This window comes from Rhinoderma darwinii (genome assembly GCF_050947455.1).
Source record: "Rhinoderma darwinii isolate aRhiDar2 chromosome 5 unlocalized genomic scaffold, aRhiDar2.hap1 SUPER_5_unloc_34, whole genome shotgun sequence".
In the NCBI taxonomy this organism is placed as follows: domain Eukaryota; kingdom Metazoa; phylum Chordata; class Amphibia; order Anura; family Rhinodermatidae; genus Rhinoderma; species Rhinoderma darwinii.
Genome location: NW_027461792.1, coordinates 664,180 through 686,401, shown reverse-complemented (window position 1 = coordinate 686,401; position 22,222 = coordinate 664,180). Strand labels below are relative to the sequence as shown.

The following is a 22,222-nucleotide window of genomic DNA, read 5'->3' as shown; positions in this document are numbered from 1 at the left end:
TTTCACACGATTTCTTATTCACAGTTTTAAGCAAATTAGGATGTTCAGAGGGTTTTATTAATCGTATTAAAATCTTATACAATGGAGGTTTTAGTAAAATTTCAGTTAATGGTTCCTTATCTGATAAAGTTCATATTCGATGTGGGGTGAAACAGGGCTGCCCTCTGTCACCTATCTTATTTATATGTGCAATTGAACCCCTCTTAGAGGCCTTTAGAAAAGATAAAGTAATTAACGGTTTTTTTATCCCGGGCTGTAAAAATGAACAAGTTAAAGTTATTGCATATATGGATGACGTGACAGTTTTGGTGCGTGATCTTAGAAGTTTTAATAGGGTTTTAAGAACAGTGGATTGGTTCTGTGGAGCATCAGGTTTCAAAGTGAATTTAGATAAAACCGGTGTTTTAACAATTGGGAAATTTACCCTTGAACCTGATTGTAAGTTGCTTAAAATGCATGACATGAAGATTTTAGGTATCTATTTTTCAGAATCTTGTGGGAATATAAAAAATTGGGAATCCTTGCTGGAAAGGGTAAGGAAAAAGATTTCCTTTTGGAATTTGCGAACTTTGACTCTTGAAGGTAAAATTTTGATCATAAAACAGGTTTTACTCCCCATGATTTTGTACATATCTGCTGTTTTTATCCCCCCAAATAATATCATGAAAAAACTTATTAAAATCTGTTTTTATTTCCTATGGGAATCAAATATGGAAAGAGTCAAAAGGGAGGAGTTGTATAAACCTAAGAATAAAGGAGGGAAAGGCTTCCCCGATATTAGGTCTTTTTTGTATATTAAATATTTGGCCTATTGTACAAGCACTTTATTGGGGCCCAGTTCAAAGATAAAAACTTTTCTTATTTATAATCTTGGGTTTTATATAAGGAAATACAAGTGGTTAGAAATTGACTTAAACAGACCATATAAGTTTTTACCACCAGAACATTATATTATTTTAGAGAAAATTTTAAGGGAGTTTGAGTTGTTAAAATCTGACTTAAGTATTATTACTAATCATAGAAAAGTGTTAAAGATCTTAGATGAGAGGAAAATTATGAGTTCTGTAACAGGTTTCTCTGTAAGAATTGTACAAGGTATTTGGATCAATGTTAACCTGTTTTACTTGTCTAACGAACATAAGGACCTGTTGTGGTGTATGTTGAAGGATTGCTTACCTACAAGAGAATTTCAGCATAGAAGAGGTTTGGTAAGACATGAAAGATGCCCAAGAGTAAGATGTAGCGGAAGTGAAACGCCAACGCATATTTTTTGGAATTGCTCATTTGCACAAAAGATTTGGAGGAAAGTTAGCATCTTAGTTAAATATTTGAGCAAAATTGATCATTTTGATTTTAATATGATCTTTTATGGATTGGGCATTGGTAAAGAGGATTTTAAAGTCGTATGGTTAATATTTACATGTGTTAAGATGGCTTTATGGAAAGCAAGAAATATTGTATTATTTAAAAGAGATCAGATATCTGTTGAAAACTGTCTTAAACTATGTTTAAGCTATCTGTATGTATATTTTTGGAGAGATAAATTATTACTAGGTACTGTGAGAGCAAATGAGATTTGGAAACCAGAAATGTGGAATGTACTTACCTTGTGATGTGTAATCTTGTATTGTTTTCTTCTTTGTTATACCTGTAAAAAAAAAAAAAAAAGTTAAAATATAATTAAAAAAAAAAAAAAGAAAACAAAACATATTAAAAAAAGAGAAAAAAAGTAATAATAACAATTAAAAAATGGATAAGATCATGAAAATTATATATTCATACTACAATGATGGTTTTGATGAAATCTAAGACTTTCAACCTATGTTTTGCGTTTTAAGATTTCAAATCTGAGTAGAAAAAAAAAAAAAAAAAAAAAAAAAAAAAAAATCTGTCGCTTCTCGGCCTTTTGGCTAAGATCAAGTGTAGTACCTGCTCAAGCTGAGGTTAGTAATCATCCCTGCCGGTGGTACGTGGGCCATCGTAGGGGGATGACAGAACGCCGAGGTGAGGGCAGGGAACCACAACGGTCATCGCTCTGGTGTACGCATTTGGTTTAAAGGTACCATTTGTAGGTGACCAGGCGACCGCCGGATCGAGGTCAGGAGGTCGGGTAGTTTGAAAGCCCGAGTTGCTATGTGCCCCAGGGCTGGTGACCCTGGGGTGCCCTAACTCACTGGGGGTGGGATCCCACTGAGTGAAGGCACACTTGCACGCACTCTTCTTTCACACTTTTAAGCACACACCTTTATTCTCCCGGCCTTCTGGCTGGGAGATGAGGAATTTTTATATACCTGGCGGATGTCCAGGCTGTATCACAGCGCACATCCACTTATTTAATTTTGTTTTTTCACTGTGTGTTTGTCACGTTTGTCACAAGGATTTTGGGATGCGGTGCCCTTTTGGGACCCTCCTGAGGTCTAGGGGGAAAATGTGTGGCCTTCTGGTTCCTTTTTCCCCTGCAACCCGGCCTCCCTTCTTCGGAGGGGAGGTGCAACTAGGATGCAGGCTCCTAGGTGGACACTGGGGTGGCAGCCCAGGTAGAAGCCTAGGAGTGTGTTTGGGTCTCCCTAAGCTTCGGCGAGGGGGGACCATCGATCCTTGATCCTCTAGGCCTATGGTTTGGAGGGTCAGGGAATGGTTATGCGGGGCCTCTCTCTTTTAAGAGAAGGGCTGCGATAGACCGCATCCTTGTGCACTTTTTGTGTGGCACCTCTGCACTTTTTATGCACTTGGGTGATAGAAAGCACGGCTCGGGCTTTCAATAAAAAAAAAAAAAAAAAAAATCTGTTCTTATCAGTTTAATATCTGATACGTCCCCTATCTGGGGACCATATATTAAATGGATTTTTAGAACAGGGAGATGGAAATAGAGCTTGCTCTGTCCACTCCACGCATTGACCTGGTATTGCAGTATTTCCAGGACCGGTGCACCCTTCCCTTATGTGTTGACTAAAATCAGATTCCAAAAGTGCTATTTGTGTTTGCTATTGTTTTTGTCTTTCTGATGGGATCTCCCCTTTTAATCCCATTATTTCAACACCTGTTGGACAATGCATTTGTACAGTCATGTGTGATAATGAGCTCATTTATTAAATGCAATTAATTAATACATTGCCACCTCTTGTTGTGTGTGTGTGTGTGTGTCTTCTGTGTTTCTGTGTTTCCGGCATTTCACATTGGAACAGCTCATTCACCTTCCTTGTCTTCTCTCCGCCCTCCCTCCCTCCTAGGTAAGTTAAAGAGCTGCACCTGAGCCAGCCACTGATTGATGCAGCACCACAGTCAAATAGTGGAGTGGAGTGGAGTAGGGGAACAGCAAACAGCCATTAAAGCAGCCAGCCGCCTACCCGCCACAATGGACCTACCTGTGTACACTAGATGGATGTGATGGAATGTACTGTCGTCCCTACATTTCAAGAAGAAGTAAGAATTGCAGTTGCAACAAACCCTTGCTTGCCTACAAAGAGAGCAGCAATTTGGATTTGTTACTATGTTACCTAGAAGAATAACAAACTGTGCAAGGATGGAGGTTGTAGGAGCAAGGAGAAGTTGTCTGTAAAGTTGGTGGATGCTTATTTTCCATTTTGCAGTCCCTTGTCTCCCTCTTGTGGCCTCCTGGAGGCAAATAAATGTGCAAAAAAAAGACAGCCTGGCGGCCGGCTGTTGCAGTGTTGCCCTCTCAGGCAACACTGAGTGACTGACTGAGCCTCACCGTCTTATATAAAGTTCAGACGGAACTTTGCACGTGTCATAGTGGAGCCCTCAGGATTCCAGAGCCAGCTTTCTGACATCATAATGGGGCCTGCCTCAGAGATAGATAAAAGCCTGGGCCCAGGCAGTGTTGGTCAGTGCTGCTCAGCAGGCAGCACTGGACTGGACTGGATTACAGCTGATACAAGGTGTGAAGGAACAAGGGGTGGCTGTGGGCATGCACTTGCTGCCGCTGCCAGTGTTTATCTGCATGGCAGGAGGGCATTTGGGCGTTGCCAGGAAGGCGTTTTTATGTAGATTCCTCCTCTTTCAGCACTGCATTGTGGTGCAAGCAAAAGAAGCAAATCCTGTGTAGCTTCCTCTCCGGCCTTTATTCACCTCCCGCTTAGTAGCTGTAAATGTGTGTGAGCCTGCAGGGCCCCATGGAATTGCCTAGGAGTAGGCTGAATCGCTGCAAGGGGTGAACAGCAGTATGGGACAGGCTCGGTCAACGGCCGGCCCATTCGGGTTATCGCTTCTCGGCCTTTTGGCTAAGATCAAGTGTAGTACCTGCTCAAGCTGAGGTTAGTAATCATCCCTGCCGGTGGTACGTGGGCCATCGTAGGGGGATGACAGAACGCCGAGGTGAGGGCAGGGAACCACAACGGTCATCGCTCTGGTGTACGCATTTGGTTTAAAGGTACCATTTGTAGGTGACCAGGCGACCGCCGGATCGAGGTCATTAGGCCGGGTAGTTTGGAAGCCCGAGTTGCTATGTGCCCCAGGGCTGGTGACCCTGGGGTGCCCTAACTCACTGGGGGTGGGATCCCACTGAGTGAAGGCACACTTGCACGCACTCTCTTTCACGCTATATGAGCACACACCTTTATTCTCCCGGCCTTCTGGCTGGGAGATGAGGAATTTTTTATACCTGGCGGATGTCCAGGCTGTATCACAGCGCACATCCACTTATTTAATTTTGTTTTTCACTGTGTGTTTGTCACGTTTGTCACAAGGATTTTGGGATGCGGTGCCCTTTTGGGACCCTCCTGAGGTCTAGGGGGAAAATGTGTGGCCTTCTGGTTCCTTTTTCCCCTGCAACCCGGCCTCCCTTCTTCGGAGGGGAGGTGCAACTAGGATGCAGGCTCCTAGGTGGACACTGGGGTGGCAGCCCAGGTAGAAGCCTAGGAGTGTGTTTGGGTCTCCCTAAGCTTCGGCGAGGGGGGACCATCGATCCTTGATCCTCTAGGCCTATGGTTTGGAGGGTCAGGGAATGGTTATGCGGGGCCTCTCTCTTTTAAGAGAAGGGCTGCGATAGACCGCATCCTTGTGCACTTTTTGTGTGGCACCTCTGCACTTTTTATGCACTTGGGTGATAGAAAGCACGACTCGGGCTTTCAATAAAAAAAAAAAAAAATCTGTTCTTATCAGTCCTTGTAAGGATAGATAGCTCGGAGAACCACTGGGGGCTATAAACACTAGCTTAGCGATCCAAGAGCGTTCCAGACGAAGCCGGCGACGAACTGCGGAGAAGAACCAGCGAAGACGACGATCCAGAAGGGAGAAGCCGCCATCGGGGAAGAAGCTCCGGGAGATCGCTGCCGGGAAGAAGAAGGAGAACTGCGACAGAGACCTTCGGAGAAGAGCCGCTGCTGAAGGGGATCTTTGAAGAAGCTCGGCCGCAGAAGAAGCTCGACGAGGAACCGCTGCGGAAGAAATTTCGTGGAAGAACCTCGGCCAGCAAGGAGAAGATTTGCATAGCTCCGCCCCCTTCGGGAAAGAGCTATCGAAGATCCTCCCCAAGCGACAGGAACAGCTGGAAGAAGCCATGGCCTCAACCAGCAACCCTGCCACCCAGAAGAAGAAGGCTGATGGACCAGGTGAGCCGGCCCAGGCCAGGACATCTCCTCCTGAAGCCTCCTCAAGCCAACAGGCCACCAGGAAGCCGAACCAGGCTGCTCCAACCCTGGAGCCCTGGATGAAGCAGACGGTGGCCCTGAAGCTGAAGGAGGTGGACGGGAGAGTGCCGGACATGACGGAAGAAGTGTTCTGCCAGAAGATGCTCCTGGACCAGGGCTTCGCTAAGCCGGAGACCATCAGCATCCAGGCCTTCATGACCGGGATGTTCTTCGTGACCTTCGCTTCGATCAACATCTGCAGAAGGTACTGGGAGATGGTGAAAGCGGCGAGGCCTGAATCCCCTTTCTCTCGCTTTGTGGGCAACTGCCCTGTCCAAAGAGAGGAAAGGCGGGTGACGGTCTCAATGCGGAACCCACACACCCCCGGCAAAGACATCACCACGCTCCTGAAGCGGTTCTGCACAGTGGTGAGGGAACCCACCCACATCCTGAACGGACTCGGCTTCTGGACTGGCAAGTGGTCGGTAATCGTCCGACTGAACAAGGATTCCAGCGCGGAAGACGGCCTCCAACACCTGCCCCAGTCATTCTCGCTGGGCAACTCCTACGGCCTCATCTACTACCCGGACATGCCGCAGATCTGCAGGAGATGCAGCAAGAAGGGTCATTCGGTGAAGGACTGCAAGGAGGACGCCTGCAAGAACTGCCGGGTAACAGGACACGAGACCAAAGACTGCCCGAAACGGACAATGTGCAACCTCTGCGGACAAGCAGCCCACTCCTACAAGGACTGCCCGAAGAGGGATCGATCCTGGGCAACTGTAGCGGCGAAAGCTCCGGCCAGAGGGAACCCCGCCCCAGCCAGAGCTCCAGCGGCGCAGAAGACCGGGAATAAGAAGGATGGTAAGAAGACGACAGTCCCTCCCCCCCGTCTCCCGGCCCTCCCTCGCCCTACCCTTCCCACCCTCCCTCGCCCGGCCCTCCCCACCCCCCCGTCCCCAACCCCTGTCACCCCCACTGAGGCTCTCACCTTCTCCTACCCACCCATCTCAGTGGTCCTGTCACCTGCACCTCTCCCAACCCAGCCTCCCTTCTCCCCAGCTCCAGCAGCACTAACATCTTCCCCTCCAGCTGCTGGAGTCCTCTCCCTGGAGGATTTTCCCCCTCTTGTCTCCTCAGGTGCCATCCAGAGGAAGAGAAAGGTGAGGGACAGCCCAGCTGCTGAGTCCTCAAAGCGACAAGTCGTGGAAATCTGCGAAGATTCCCTTGCGCAGCAGGAGGAAATGGAGCAGATGGTGGAGGAACTCGTGTCTGAACCTGAGGTCATCGACTTCACAACAGACATCCAGGTGGCTACAATCCTGGAACAATTTTTGTCAGAGGGCCTGCTGGATCTTTCGGACCCGCCAGGAGAGGAGGATCCGCCCGACCGGACTGGTAACTAAGGTGTATCGTTTGCACTAACCTTCTTTATTCTCCCCCATGGCTGCTAAACTTAACATCTTTAGCCTCAATGTGAGGAGTGTTAGAGATAGGACTAGATGTCAGATGGTGCTAACTTTTCTTTCCAAGCAGTCGAGTGATGTATTTATGCTGCAGGAATGTACTCTCCCCTCTTCCAGGTCATACCATCATCTGGCCAGGCAGTGGACCCATGGCCCGTCCTACTGGTCTGGTGGGGGCGACTGTAAGTCTGCAGGGGTTGCCATCCTGATTAGGGGAAGCGTATTTACTGTTGACTCTGTCCAGGAGCTCGCCTGCGGCCGCTTGTTGGTCGTAGACGGTTCCTGGGCAGGAGAGCCGATTAGGCTCATCAACGTGTACGCTCCCCCTATGAAGGCTGAGCGCCTGGAACTATTCCAGACCCTGCGGACCCAGCTCGCCACCACTAGGGCAGTGGTGATGGCCGGGGACTTCAACTGCCCCATCGAAGAGGATGGACGAAGTTCCGGCACTTCAATCAAACTGGATGTCAGTTCCAAACTGCTTATCGAGATGGTAACCGAAGCATCCTTGCAGGACGTTGTGGGCTCCATGGGGATTGGCTCTGTGAACTATTCATGGAGCCGACCCGATGGCTCACTTCGTTCTCGGATTGACTTTGTGTTCACCTCCCGGGCAGTCAAGCAGCATGGGCACTCCATGGTCCCCTGCTTCTTCTCTGACCACAGGGCCATTCTCTTCCAGGGTGCCATCGGCCACGGTTTTCCTCCCGGCCCTGGCTCCTGGAAGCTGAATTGTGCCCTGCTGGAAAGAGAGGAGGTACTGGCGGAACTTAGAGACGCCTATATTGTTTGGAGGAATGATAAAGTTTTCTTTGACAAAACCTGTGACTGGTGGGAATATGTTAAAGTTGAATTTCGTTGTTTCTTTCAGGCAAAAAGTCGTCAACAGGCGTGTGAGAGGAAGAGAGACTTCAGAGAGATGCAGCGTCAGCTGCGATCCCTTCAAGACCTCCTTCAATGCGGCTGGGACGTCAGGAAGGAGCTGGAGGAAGCCAAAAAGGGCCTGAAAAGGCACTTTGAGGAGGAATCCAAGCGAATTGTCTTTCGTTCCAAGGTGGAGAACCTGGAGAAGGGTGAGAAATGTAACTCGTTCTTTTTCAGGAAACTCCATGCCGGCCACACGCCCCTGAAGGAACTTCGAGATGAGACCGGAAACATGCATTCTGGGAAGAAGGAGGTGATGGGAGTCGTCACAGACTACTACCAAAGCCTCTACTCCCGGAAAACCACTGACCCCGAAGCCGCCGATAAATTCCTGTCAGGTATCACTAATCATCTTGATCCTGCAGGTACGGAGGCTATGGATGTACCCCTGACGGTGGAGGAACTGCTCTCTGCCGCTAAATCCTTCAGACCCGGCAGGACCCCGGGCAGTGATGGTCTCCCAGCAGAGCTCTATGTAGCGCTGGGGGACTTGATCAGTCCGGACCTGCTGGAGCTCTATGAGGAGATGGTGGTGGAGGGTAGAATGCCACCGTCCTTGAGAGAAGGCATGATCACGATCTTGTATAAGCGGAAGGGGGAGAGATGTGACCTGAAAAACTGGCGTCCCATCTCTCTCCTGAACGTGGACTACAAGATCCTCGCCAAAGTATTGGCCAACAGACTGAAGGTTGTCATCGGACAGATCATCGGATCGGACCAAACCTGCGGCATTCCTGGCCGTAGGGTGGCCGACAGTCTTGCCCTGGTGAGGGACACGGTGCATTACATGCAAAGCCGCCGTACACACGCGGCCCTGGTCAGTCTGGATCAGGAGAAGGCTTTTGACCGGGTCTCTCACGAATTCATGGGTAAGGCTCTGCGTAGGCTGCGGCTTGGCAGGTTGTTCTGTTTGTATGTTAACCTGATGTATTGCGACATTTACAGCTCGGTGCTGGTGAACGGCTGGAAGACTGACCCCTTTCCTGTATCGTCGGGGGTTAGACAAGGCTGTCCTCTTTCACCTCTCCTTTTTGTTTGTGTTATAGAGCTCTTCGCAGAGGCTATCCGGCAGAATGGAGAGATCAGAGGGATCACCGCACCAGGTCCAGGACACTTCGAGGTCAAATGCTCGCTGTACATGGACGACGTGACCGTCTTCTGCGCTGACCAGAGTTCGGTGACTGCACTCGTCCAGACCTGTGAGGAGTTCGGACGCGCTTCAGGGGCAAAAGTCAACTGCGGGAAGTCGGAAGCCATGCTCTTCGGAAAGTGGTACCTGCCTTCTCCTGCCTCCTTCCCGTTTACTATCAAGCCGGACTTCATCAAAATTCTGGGAGTCTGGTTCGGTAAGGAAGGTGCAGCCCTAAAGTCGTGGGAAGAACGCTTGGCCAAAGTCAACCAAAGGATCGGACTGTGGAGCCTCAGACAACTCACTATTGAGGGCAAAGCAATGGTCCTGCGTAACGAAGTCTTGCCTGTGCTACAATACACTGCACAGGCATGGCCCCCTCTTGCCACCGTCTCGAGGGCCATTACCAGGACTGTGTTTCGCTTCATCTGGGGCTCGAAAATGGACAGAGTAAAGCGGACTGTTATGTACAAGGAGCCCCGCAAAGGTGGGAAGGGTATACCCGACATTCCCACTCTGCTGCGGATCGCTTTTGTATGTGACTGTGTTCGTAGGACTCTGAGGACAGCAAACGGCTCTGCGGGCAAGGCCATGTCCCGCTACTTCCTCCTTCCCCTCTGGCGAGGTTTTGGCTGGGACAAGTGGGACAGCTCCTTCCCTTACAACTGGCACGCTCCCTGGTTCTACGGAGATGTCGTCCGGTTCGTGAGGGAGCATCAACTGGAGGGTCTTAAGCCCGACTTGTGGAAACCTAAGACGATCCACAAGCACATCAGAGCAAAGGACTCACTGGAGTCTGTTCCAGGGCTTCATGCCGACACGTTGGAGACTGTTTGGACTAACGTGTCATCTGGCAGGTTGACCAACGGGCACAAGGACATTTCATGGATGGCCATCCAGGGAGGACTGCCTCTTAGGTCATTCATGCATGCCCGCAACCTGTGCAAGACCCGGTACTGCCCCAGGTGCCCCTTCACGGAGGAAACATCTTTGCACATTTTCTGGCAGTGCCCCTTTGCACAGGGTCTGTTGAAAGCCTTGGAACATGAACTCAAGGACTCAGTACCCAGGAACAGACTGTCGTACCGCTCGGTACTTTATGGACTATTTCCTGGGAATACCACGGATGGAGCAATCCAGGAAGCCTGGCGCCTTATGAACTGCTTTAAGGACGCTATATGGTTTGCCAGGAACCGTCTGATTTTGCGGAGAGAGAGTGTGTCCGTCCAGGACTGCCGCAGGCTGATCCACAGCCTGCTCAGAGACTATTCCACCTGGGACAGCCCGGACGTCGATGAGGAAGAGGACTGATACTCCCCTTCCCCCCACTCTCCCTTCTTGTGTGTTGTCTTTCAATAAAGCTTCGGGCCTGTGATTTCCCCCTTCCCTATCCCCTCCTACCCACTCCCCTATCCCATCACTTGTCTGTAATGCTTTGTTGTTTGGCTTTAGTGAATGCAAGAATGATTAGTGTAGCATGTGGTGTAATGTATAGCATAGGCTAGCCTGTACTGTGTATTATACTGTCATGTTATGTTTGACGACTGTTATTATTTATTATTTGCTGCTTCATGGCTTGCGCTGCGTCGCAGTAATGTTTGTATGATGACGATTGATTGTCAATAAAGCATTTTTCAATCAAAAAAAAAAAAAAAAAAAAAAAAAAAAAAAAAAAAAAAAAAAAAAAAATCTGTTCTTATCAGTTTAATATCTGATACGTCCCCTATCTGGGGACCATATATTAAATGGATTTTTAGAACAGGGAGATGGAAATAGAGCTTGCTCTGTCCACTCCACGCATTGACCTGGTATTGCAGTATTTCCAGGACCGGTGCACCCTTCCCTTATGTGTTGACTAAAATCAGATTCCAAAAGTGCTATTTGTGTTTGCTATTGTTTTTGTCTTTCTGATGGGATCTCCCCTTTTAATCCCATTATTTCAACACCTGTTGGACAATGCATTTGTACAGTCATGTGTGATAATGAGCTCATTTATTAAATGCAATTAATTAATACATTGCCACCTCTTGTTGTGTGTGTGTGTGTGTGTCTTCTGTGTTTCTGTGTTTCCGGCATTTCACATTGGAACAGCTCATTCACCTTCCTTGTCTTCTCTCCGCCCTCCCTCCCTCCTAGGTAAGTTAAAGAGCTGCACCTGAGCCAGCCACTGATTGATGCAGCACCACAGTCAAATAGTGGAGTGGAGTGGAGTAGGGGAACAGCAAACAGCCATTAAAGCAGCCAGCCGCCTACCCGCCACAATGGACCTACCTGTGTACACTAGATGGATGTGATGGAATGTACTGTCGTCCCTACATTTCAAGAAGAAGTAAGAATTGCAGTTGCAACAAACCCTTGCTTGCCTACAAAGAGAGCAGCAATTTGGATTTGTTACTATGTTACCTAGAAGAATAACAAACTGTGCAAGGATGGAGGTTGTAGGAGCAAGGAGAAGTTGTCTGTAAAGTTGGTGGATGCTTATTTTCCATTTTGCAGTCCCTTGTCTCCCTCTTGTGGCCTCCTGGAGGCAAATAAATGTGCAAAAAAAAGACAGCCTGGCGGCCGGCTGTTGCAGTGTTGCCCTCTCAGGCAACACTGAGTGACTGACTGAGCCTCACCGTCTTATATAAAGTTCAGACGGAACTTTGCACGTGTCATAGTGGAGCCCTCAGGATTCCAGAGCCAGCTTTCTGACATCATAATGGGGCCTGCCTCAGAGATAGATAAAAGCCTGGGCCCAGGCAGTGTTGGTCAGTGCTGCTCAGCAGGCAGCACTGGACTGGACTGGATTACAGCTGATACAAGGTGTGAAGGAACAAGGGGTGGCTGTGGGCATGCACTTGCTGCCGCTGCCAGTGTTTATCTGCATGGCAGGAGGGCATTTGGGCGTTGCCAGGAAGGCGTTTTTATGTAGATTCCTCCTCTTTCAGCACTGCATTGTGGTGCAAGCAAAAGAAGCAAATCCTGTGTAGCTTCCTCTCCGGCCTTTATTCACCTCCCGCTTAGTAGCTGTAAATGTGTGTGAGCCTGCAGGGCCCCATGGAATTGCCTAGGAGTAGGCTGAATCGCTGCAAGGGGTGAACAGCAGTATGGGACAGGCTCGGTCAACGGCCGGCCCATTCGGGTTATCGCTTCTCGGCCTTTTGGCTAAGACCAAGTGTATTTATACAGGAGGTTTTTGGTCAGAAGGTGCTCAGGTACCCTCTCTCTCGGCCTCGGGGGATCGTCCAGGTTCGCCTGGACTTCACCCCCGTGCTGCTATTTGGGAGAGAGGCTTAGTCCTGAGCAACGAGTTGCGATCCCCCCCAGCCCCTTGGTCTCCGTAAGACAAGGGGCGCAGCGAAAGCTGTGCGGTTCGACCTGGCCACGCTAATGGCAGGCGAACCCGATGCGGTGCCGGTGTACGCCCGGCTTAAGAATTCTGCACGATTTATCGTGGCAGAGGGTGGAGGCGGTCCCCGTGGTATTAAATTTTTAGTCCACGCCATTTTGGAAGATCTGCTGGCGGTCCACAAGAACGAGCTCTTGGCTATCCAGGACTACCCGAAGCGAGGAATCTACGATGTCACCTTCATGGGAGAAGGAATACTCCGTGATGCTATGGACCGAGCTGAGAGGAAACAAGGTGAACTCGTAGCAGCGGGAGTCAAGGTAGTAGAGCATGAATTTGAAATAACCAAACTCGTGGTGATTAAAATGTATTCCCCATATGTGAGAGATCTGGAAGTGGCAGCATTTCTAGCTGCCTACTTCAAAAATGTCAAACTCCTGGGGAAAGTGATGAACGAGTGTGGAGTGTGGACCGCCAAATGGAAGTTTTTAGTTACGCTGATTAAGGACCCCTCCACCCAAGAAACGAGATTACCACCGGCTCGTTTTAAAATTGGAAATGTGAATGGCGACCTCTACTTCTCAGGGATGCCAAACTTCTGCAGGGCTTGTGGTACCTATGGACATACCAGTTTTAACTGCGATGTCACCTGCAGAAACTGTGGAAGCAAAGAGCACAATATAAGGGAGTGCACAGAAGAAAAAAAATGCAACTTTTGTCAAAAAACTGGTCACTTGTATTTTTCTTGTCCTCATAGGTACCGAAGCGGAGAAGAAGAGCAACCCGGGGCGCCCCCACGTGCTCCACCAGCGGACCAGCCCCGCCCTCAGGGAGAGGAACAAGCCAGTGCTGCAAAGGAGCAGCGGGGTACCTGGGCTTCAAGGGTACGGTCTGTTGGAGCCAAAGCAGGTACCTCACAGCCAACAGCCTCAGAGGAGAGAAGGGAGTCCAGTGCGAAGGAAAAACGCCAAGCCAAACGTAAGGCTGAGAAGGGGCAGGCCAGTGAGATAACTGAGGCATCCCAGAGTGCTGGTTGCTCAGTGGATGCCGGGCCTGCTCCCAATCCTGGGTCTCTAGATACGGAGTCTGAAGAGGAAGGTTGGCTGAAAGTGGGTCCCCGTAAAAAGGGTAAACAGGAGCGTGCCGGTAGGGGGGTGACAGGGGAGGAGCAAATGGATACGTCCGTAAAGCAAAGTGAGGCTCCTCCTAGGACCGCCCCCTCGTCGTTACTGGTGAGGAGGGTGGGCACTGTTCCCCCCGAGCCAACCGACACCCCGCCATGTGCGCAACCTCCCCCTCTAGAACGGCCTGCACGGCCTGCACGGCCTCAGGGGGGAGCGGCGGGGCCCTTGGGGGACCCACCCGATACAGACCTATATGGTCAGCCGTTAGAGACCCAGGTAAGGCTGTGTGAATCTGGACTCCCTGTATACGAGATGAGGGCTGTTGGCTCGACGCTCACGGAAGGTAGTTCCTCTCCTGAATCATCCCCTTTCTCGCTAGAGTCAGACGAGGGCGGGGAGATGAGTTCAAGCGAGATTTCTGGTATTGCTGGTGGAGGCCAAGTCTGATTTTAAGTAACACGATTATTTATTTTTTAAAATCAAGACTAACACAATTAAAACTCCACGATGTCTGAAATAAAGGGGATCTCCCTCAACGTGAGGGGCGCCAAGTCCAAAGTCAGAAGGGTTGCTCTCTTCAGTTTTTTATCTGGCCTGGCAGCCTCTGTTTTTTTCCTGCAGGAGTGCGGCATTCCCCATGCAATGAAGTACCATAAATACAAAGAGGATTGGAAGTATGGTCCATCAGTCTGGTCTGGATCTAACGAGTCCAGATCAGCAGGGGTCGCCATTCTTTTTAAGGGAAACGTTTTTATTGATTTTATTCAAGAGATTCTTCCAGGACGTATTTTATTGGTTAAAGCTTTTATTGACGGCGTAAAATGGCAGTTTTTAAATTTTTACGGCTCACCTGACAAAAATGAGAGAGCAGAGATGCTAGAAATGTTACCTCTTTTTATTAATACAACTGAGCCTTTTATCCTCGCAGGTGATTTTAACTGTATCCTGAGGGGGGAACGCCGGCTTACCAGTACTACAAGTAGGAATTACGATAAGACCTCTGGACTGCTCAAAGATATTGTAAATGATTTTAAATTAACAGATTTGTACAAAGAATGTAATAGGAGCAGCCCAGAGGAAGCCGGCGTTACCTGGAGCAACGCCACCTGTAGCTCCAGGATAGATTTTATTTTTTGTAATGAGAATGTACTGCCTTTTAATTGTGAAGTTTTAACTAATGTTTTCTCAGATCACAAGCTTTTATCATTTTATGTAAAGCGTGATTTTAATAAACCGGTGTGTAAGAAGTCCTGGAAGTTAAATGTTTCCCTTTTAGATGATCCACAGGTTTTTACTGATTTTATTGAATTTTACCAAAAATGCAGGCGGGGGAGAGACATGCGTACTCCCATCAGTGCATGGTGGGAGAAAATGAAAAAAAGAATAAAGGAATTTTTTATTAAAAAGAGCGTGGCGAAAGCCAGAGAAAAACATGCTTTTTTTAAAATTCTCAGCACCCGTCTGCAGACCCTGTACAAGATGAGAGATAATGAAATTGACGTTAAAACTGACATCACTAATTTAAAAAAAGAAATAGCTCAGTGCCTGGAGCAGAAAGGCAAAGAAATCATTTTTCGTTCCAAAATTCAGCATGTGGAGGAGAATGAGACCTGCTCCAGGTACTTTTTTAAAAAAATTAACAATAAAAAGGCTATTATTAAAAATATTGAAGGTGTGTCAGATGTACAGGGTATTTTAAGTAAAGTTCATGAGTTTTATGCTGACCTTTTTAGTGTTAAAACTGTGGATCATAATTTTATGCGTGACTCACTGAAGGAGATTACTACTGTTTTAGACCCTGTCTCCCAGAATTTTTTATTACAGGAGCTGACGGAGCAGGAGGTTTTAGAAACGGTAAAGAGTTTTAAAGCCGGAAAAGTTCCCGGACCGGACGGTATACCCAGTGAGTTTTATGTCAAATTTTATGACATTTTAAAAGAGGATCTTTTTAGCCTTTTTTATGAAGTTTTTAATTCCAAGATGCTGCCTAAGTCCTGGCGGAAGGGTGAGGTCTCCCTGCTACATAAGAAAGGTGACATCGCAGTTTTGAAGAACTGGAGACCAATAACCCTTCTGAATAGCGACTATAAAATAATGGCAAAAGTGTGCGCAAATAGATTAAAAGCCATAATACCCCACATTGTACACTCTAACCAGGTGTGTGGGGTGCCAGGCCGCAGCATCTGGGATAATCTTAACCTGGTAAAAGATGTGATTGAGGACACGAGGTCTAGAAGAGGTAAATTAGCCATTTTATCTATAGACTTCGAGAAGGCGTTCGACCGTGTCTCTCATTTTTATCTTTTTAAGGTTTTAGAGCGTATGGGTATACCTGAAGGATTTTTATTATCACTTAAAGCCTTTTATAAAGATTGCACAAGCAAAATTTTAGTGAATGGTTTTAAGACACAGGACGTGATTTTAGACTCAGGGGTGAAGCAGGGGTGTCCCTTGTCCCCACTGCTTTTTATTTGCGCATTAGAGCCTCTACTGTGTACAATTCGCCGCGATAAGTTAATACGTGGAGTCCCCCTGCCCGGGGGTGGCGGCGTAGAGGCTAAAGCAGTGGGGTACATGGACGATGTAGCGGTTTTTTGCAGGGACACCCTGTCGCTTCAGAGAACCCTCAGACAAATTGAGTTTTATTGCTGTGCTTCCGGTTTTAAGGTGAACTTCGACAAAAGTAATATTTTAAATATAGGAAGCATGGCTTTTAGAGACATACCCGTCCCTGTGTCAGATAATATTACGATTTTAGGTGTCTCCTTCAGTGAGTGCGATAATGGTTTTATCAGTTGGGACATGGTGGCGCAGAAGGTAAATCAAAAAATATGTATGTGGAACATGAGAAAACTTACCATGGAGGGAAAAGTTTTAATTATTAAAATGGTCATTTTACCCCTGCTTTTATATCTCAGTATGGTTTTCCCTCCCCCCACGGTTTTATTGCAAAAAATTACTAAAGCATGTTTTACCTTCTTTTGGAGTTCCAGAATGGAGAAACTTAAAAGAGAGATTGTGATGAAATCCAAACCGAAGGGTGGCAAAGATTTTCCGAATTTTAACAGGTTTCTTTTAATCAAGTTCTTCAGTTTCTGTTTTAATTCCCTTTTTAAAGAACATTATTGGTCCTATTTTTTACGTTTTAATACAGGGTTTTTAATGCGAAGGTTTGGGTGGTTCAACATTGTTTTATCCTCACCTTACGCTTTTAAACTCTCAATAAACTATGTGATTTTAGAAAAGATAGTGACCTTATTCAACCTGAAGGGAAAAAATGTAAATGAGCTGAAAAATAGTAAAAAATTAATTAAAGACCTAAGAGAAAGTGAGACGGTCAGCAGGATTGAGAATTTTAATGAGGAACGAAGTGCTTTTATCTTCAAAATTATTAATGTGTTTTATCTTTTTAATACACAGATGGACCTGGCCTGGAGCTGCATTCATCAATGTCTTCCATGCCGGGCATTCCAATACAGAAGGAGGCTCGCGAGGTCTGCCGTCTGCCCGAGGGAAGGCTGCCAGGCCGAGGAAACGATTCGACACATTTTTTGGACGTGTGATTTTGCGAAGAAATTTTGGAAAAAAATATTCCCTCTTTTGGTAAAGATGGCAGACCTGAAAGACTTGAATTATGAAGATATTTTATATGGACTATTTGGATGCCCAACCGCGAGCCAAAAGATAATAGCGTGGAAGACGATGAATTGCGCCAAAGAAGCTCTATGGAAGGCCAGGAACATCCTGATTTTTAAGCACGATGTTTTATCTACTGATGATGTTTTAGGTCTTTGTTTTAGCGAAATGTACATTTATTATTTATTAGACAAAAAAAGAAATGCCACCCTTCTTAATAAATGGTTTGTGAAAGAATGGAACTCCAACATATAAAGAGTTGCCACCATGTCCCTTTTATGTAATGTAATGCAATGAAATATTGATTTTATTGTTATTCATTTGTACAAAAGTTGGTTTTATTGTAAACTGTATTTTTTATCATGAAATAAATCATTGACACCCCTGAAAAGGGGTAGCCAACTTAAAAAAAAAAAATCTGTTCTTATCAGTTTAATATCTGATACGTCCCCTATCTGGGGACCATATATTAAATGGATTTTTAGAACAGGGAGATGGAAATAGAGCTTGCTCTGTCCACTCCACGCATTGACCTGGTATTGCAGTATTTCCAGGACCGGTGCACCCTTCCCTTATGTGTTGACTAAAATCAGATTCCAAAAGTGCTATTTGTGTTTGCTATTGTTTTTGTCTTTCTGATGGGATCTCCCCTTTTAATCCCATTATTTCAACACCTGTTGGACAATGCATTTGTACAGTCATGTGTGATAATGAGCTCATTTATTAAATGCAATTAATTAATACATTGCCACCTCTTGTTGTGTGTGTGTGTGTGTGTCTTCTGTGTTTCTGTGTTTCCGGCATTTCACATTGGAACAGCTCATTCACCTTCCTTGTCTTCTCTCCGCCCTCCCTCCCTCCTAGGTAAGTTAAAGAGCTGCACCTGAGCCAGCCACTGATTGATGCAGCACCACAGTCAAATAGTGGAGTGGAGTGGAGTAGGGGAACAGCAAACAGCCATTAAAGCAGCCAGCCGCCTACCCGCCACAATGGACCTACCTGTGTACACTAGATGGATGTGATGGAATGTACTGTCGTCCCTACATTTCAAGAAGAAGTAAGAATTGCAGTTGCAACAAACCCTTGCTTGCCTACAAAGAGAGCAGCAATTTGGATTTGTTACTATGTTACCTAGAAGAATAACAAACTGTGCAAGGATGGAGGTTGTAGGAGCAAGGAGAAGTTGTCTGTAAAGTTGGTGGATGCTTATTTTCCATTTTGCAGTCCCTTGTCTCCCTCTTGTGGCCTCCTGGAGGCAAATAAATGTGCAAAAAAAAGACAGCCTGGCGGCCGGCTGTTGCAGTGTTGCCCTCTCAGGCAACACTGAGTGACTGACTGAGCCTCACCGTCTTATATAAAGTTCAGACGGAACTTTGCACGTGTCATAGTGGAGCCCTCAGGATTCCAGAGCCAGCTTTCTGACATCATAATGGGGCCTGCCTCAGAGATAGATAAAAGCCTGGGCCCAGGCAGTGTTGGTCAGTGCTGCTCAGCAGGCAGCACTGGACTGGACTGGATTACAGCTGATACAAGGTGTGAAGGAACAAGGGGTGGCTGTGGGCATGCACTTGCTGCCGCTGCCAGTGTTTATCTGCATGGCAGGAGGGCATTTGGGCGTTGCCAGGAAGGCGTTTTTATGTAGATTCCTCCTCTTTCAGCACTGCATTGTGGTGCAAGCAAAAGAAGCAAATCCTGTGTAGCTTCCTCTCCGGCCTTTATTCACCTCCCGCTTAGTAGCTGTAAATGTGTGTGAGCCTGCAGGGCCCCATGGAATTGCCTAGGAGTAGGCTGAATCGCTGCAAGGGGTGAACAGCAGTATGGGACAGGCTCGGTCAACGGCCGGCCCATTCGGGTTATCGCTTCTCGGCCTTTTGGCTAAGACCAAGTGTATTTATACAGGAGGTTTTGTCAGAAGGTGCCTGGGGTACCCGGCTACTTGGCCTGGGGGGATCGTCACAGGTTTATCGCCTTGACTTCACCCCCCTGCAGCTATTGGGTAGTCGGACTAGTCCTCAGGCAACGAGAAGGGATCACTAGGCGGACGGCTTGCGCCGGACGGCCTAGAAGGGCGATTCCTTGTTGCGACAAGCTGTGTTGGGACAAGCTGTGATGCCGTTCACATACGGATTCGTGACTGGGGAGACCCAGTTGCGACAATCTATCCGGATTGAGGTCGAGGAGAAACATCGCCAGCGGAGGAACCTGAAGTTCATAGTAGGGGAAATCTTGCTTGGCTTCTTCGGCCTCAGACGGGAGAATATCCTGTGTCTTAATGACCAGGAAGGCCGCGGACGATATACCATCTCCTTTTGTACCGCGGCCTGCTGCGACACCATCTGTGCAGCCCTGTCTGGTGCGGACCAGACAGATGAGCGCCTGGACGGGCTCAATTTCTCGTTCCTCTACGGCGAGGAATCCATTCCACTCGTCGTGGTGATGCATAGCCCGTTTGTCCCTGCCAGGGACATCGAGATTTTCCTAGGGCGATATTGTAAAGAGATACACTTCAGCCATGAAGTAAAAAATGCAGAGGGCTTCTGGAATGGCAAACGGAAGTACTTCGTGAAGTTCTTCCAAGACCCAAGTGGCATACGAGGCTTTGTACATCCGCCAGCCAACTTTGCCATTGGGAGGAACCGGGGTTATCTCTTTTACCCCCAGATGCCCCGGTTCTGCTGGAACTGCCAGTCGTATGGACATACAAAAGACGCATGCAGTGAAGGTCATGTCATATGCTGTAACAAATGTGGAGGCCTTGGGCACGTGGCCTCCAAGTGCAGTTCCAGCACCATGTGTAACCTGTGCGGGGAGACAGGACACATGTACAAAGATTGTCCAAAGAGAACGCAGTCATTGAGGGGTGAACCCAAACCTGGGCCACCCCGACCGGGGCCAGGGCAGCAGCCTGCAACAGGTGTGGGCACTGCTGGTAATGCCCCGGGACCTACCGAAGGGTCAGGGCCAATACCCTCCACTCCACGTGTGGAGGGTGGTCCTAGGGATTCCAAGGGGGCCGAGCAGGGCTGTTCTAGCTCTGTAATGAAGGCCCCAAGCTCCAACCCGGAACCGGTCGGAAAAAAGTCTCGCCGGTCCTCGATACCCACGAAAGGGGACTGGGCAGAGATGGTGGCTGGTGAAGAGCCAAATAAGGAGTCCAGACGCAGGGGCTCCTTGCGGGATACCCCAAGCACCAGCCGCCACCGATCGGCTGGGGAGCTAGAGTCCGTCCCTCTTGTTACGCCAATAGAGGGTCGGATGCAGACGGCTTTAGATGCAGTAGGCGGAATGATGAGAAAGAAGGAAGGGACCTCACAGGCTCCTGAGCAACCCGAGATGACCAGCGATCCGGAGAGACCTGTAGCCGCACCTGAGGTAGCAGAGGCCGGAGATCGTGACGGAGATGACATCAGCCAGGAGACCGAGGAGACATCGAGTGAGGAGGACGAGGACGGAGCGCGTATGGATTTATCCAGTACGGGGAAGAGGACGAGAGAAGAGGACGTGTCCACAATTAAGAGGAAAACACTATGCCGCAGCTCGGATGAAAGCGAATTCAGGGGAAGAGTCGGGTCTAAACATCTATCCGGCTCTGACCCTGTGAACATCTTGGAGTTCGCGTCCCCGGATGCGGGGCAGCCTGACTCCCAGAGTATATCGGGGTCGGGCTCCTCAGAGGTGGACACTGACTCTCCATAAGCGATGCCTTCTAGTACCCTAAAATTCTCCTCACTGAATGTGAGGTCCCTAAAGAGCCCTGTTCGCAGGGCTGCTTTATTTTCTTTTCTTGAGACAATGGACTTTGATTTTTGCCTACTGCAGGAGTGTGGAATCCCTAACAGCATGGACTATATGGATTTAAAACAAGACTGGAAGCTGGGCCCTTCGGTGTGGTCTGGAGCCAATGACTGTCGTTCTTCAGGTGTGGGATTACTCTGCCGTGGCCGTTTTATTTCCATACAAAATGTGATTGAGATTATGCCCGGCAGAGCTGTTTTAACCCACCTACATATTAATGGACTTTTAATTCGTATTTTAAATGTGTATGCCCCTCCTGACAAACAGGAGCGGGCAGAACTTTTTAATATATTACCACTGTTTTGTGTTGGGTCTACCCCCCTGCTGGTAGGGGGTGATTTTAACTGCATAAGAGAAGGAGAGTGCCGGCAGGGGGGTGATGCAAATAGAAAAGACCTAACTACCTACCTGCTCAAAAATTTTATTGATGATTTTAAATTACGCGATTGCTGGAAGGATCTCTTGCCAGGAGACCCAGGCGCCACATGGTCGAATGGAAGAGTGAGCTCCAGAATCGATTTTATCTTTGCCTCTCATGATTTTACCCCACAAAAATGCATGCTTTTAAATAATATCTTTTCAGATCATAAACTCCTAAATGTGTCTCTGGAGCTCGAGGGAGAGCAAAAAGTAAGTAAGGGCCTCTGGAGGTTGAACGCCACACTCCTGGAGGACCCCGAAATTAAAAATGAGTTTGTGCGGACCTACCAGTGCTGGCAATTACAGAGAAAACCCCACGAGACCATGCTGCACTGGTGGGAGGGCATTAAACCAAAAATTAAATTATTTTTTATCCGAGCAGGTAGGAAGAAAGCTAGAGAAAAGAAACAGTGGTTTTATGTTCTTAATAAGCGTCTACATGTGCTTTTTAAATTGAAGGATGTTGGGTTTGATGTGGATTCTGATATTTTAAACTTAAAAGCTGAAATAAAAAAATGTCTTGATGATAAAGGTAAACAAATAATTTTTAACTCCCACGTGAAGCATCTAGAAGAAGACGAGAAGTGCTCCCGATTCTTTTTTAAAAAGGTAAATGACAAAAGAGACGCTATTTTAAACCTAGAAGGGGAGACTTCCGTGGGAGGAATGTTAAATGCAGCTTTTAATTTTTACCAACTCCTTTTTAGTAAAAAAGCCATTGATGAATCCTTTTTAAATCATGCTCTTAACTCCCTTGATTTTAAGTTAGATACTTTGGACCAGGAGGTTTTATCCCGGGATCTTAATTT

The 22,222-nt window shown here is 47.6% G+C and overlaps 1 non-coding gene and 3 pseudogenes across 1 annotated transcript; all 4 read left to right on the top strand.

Annotated features, from left to right (window-relative positions):
- Positions 1 to 2,749: 2,749 nt before the first annotated feature.
- LOC142690620 (U2 spliceosomal RNA) lies at positions 2,750 to 2,936 on the top strand. Its single transcript, XR_012859351.1, has one exon. It is a non-coding gene; the product is annotated as a U2 spliceosomal RNA (small nuclear RNA).
- Positions 2,937 to 4,221: 1,285 nt separating this feature from the next.
- Positions 4,222 to 4,291, top strand: LOC142690673 (U2 spliceosomal RNA; annotated as a pseudogene).
- Positions 4,292 to 10,778: 6,487 nt separating this feature from the next.
- LOC142690647 (U2 spliceosomal RNA) lies at positions 10,779 to 10,949 on the top strand (annotated as a pseudogene).
- A 6,647-nt stretch (positions 10,950 to 17,596) lies between these two features.
- Positions 17,597 to 17,768, top strand: LOC142690607 (U2 spliceosomal RNA; annotated as a pseudogene).
- Positions 17,769 to 22,222: the final 4,454 nt, after the last annotated feature.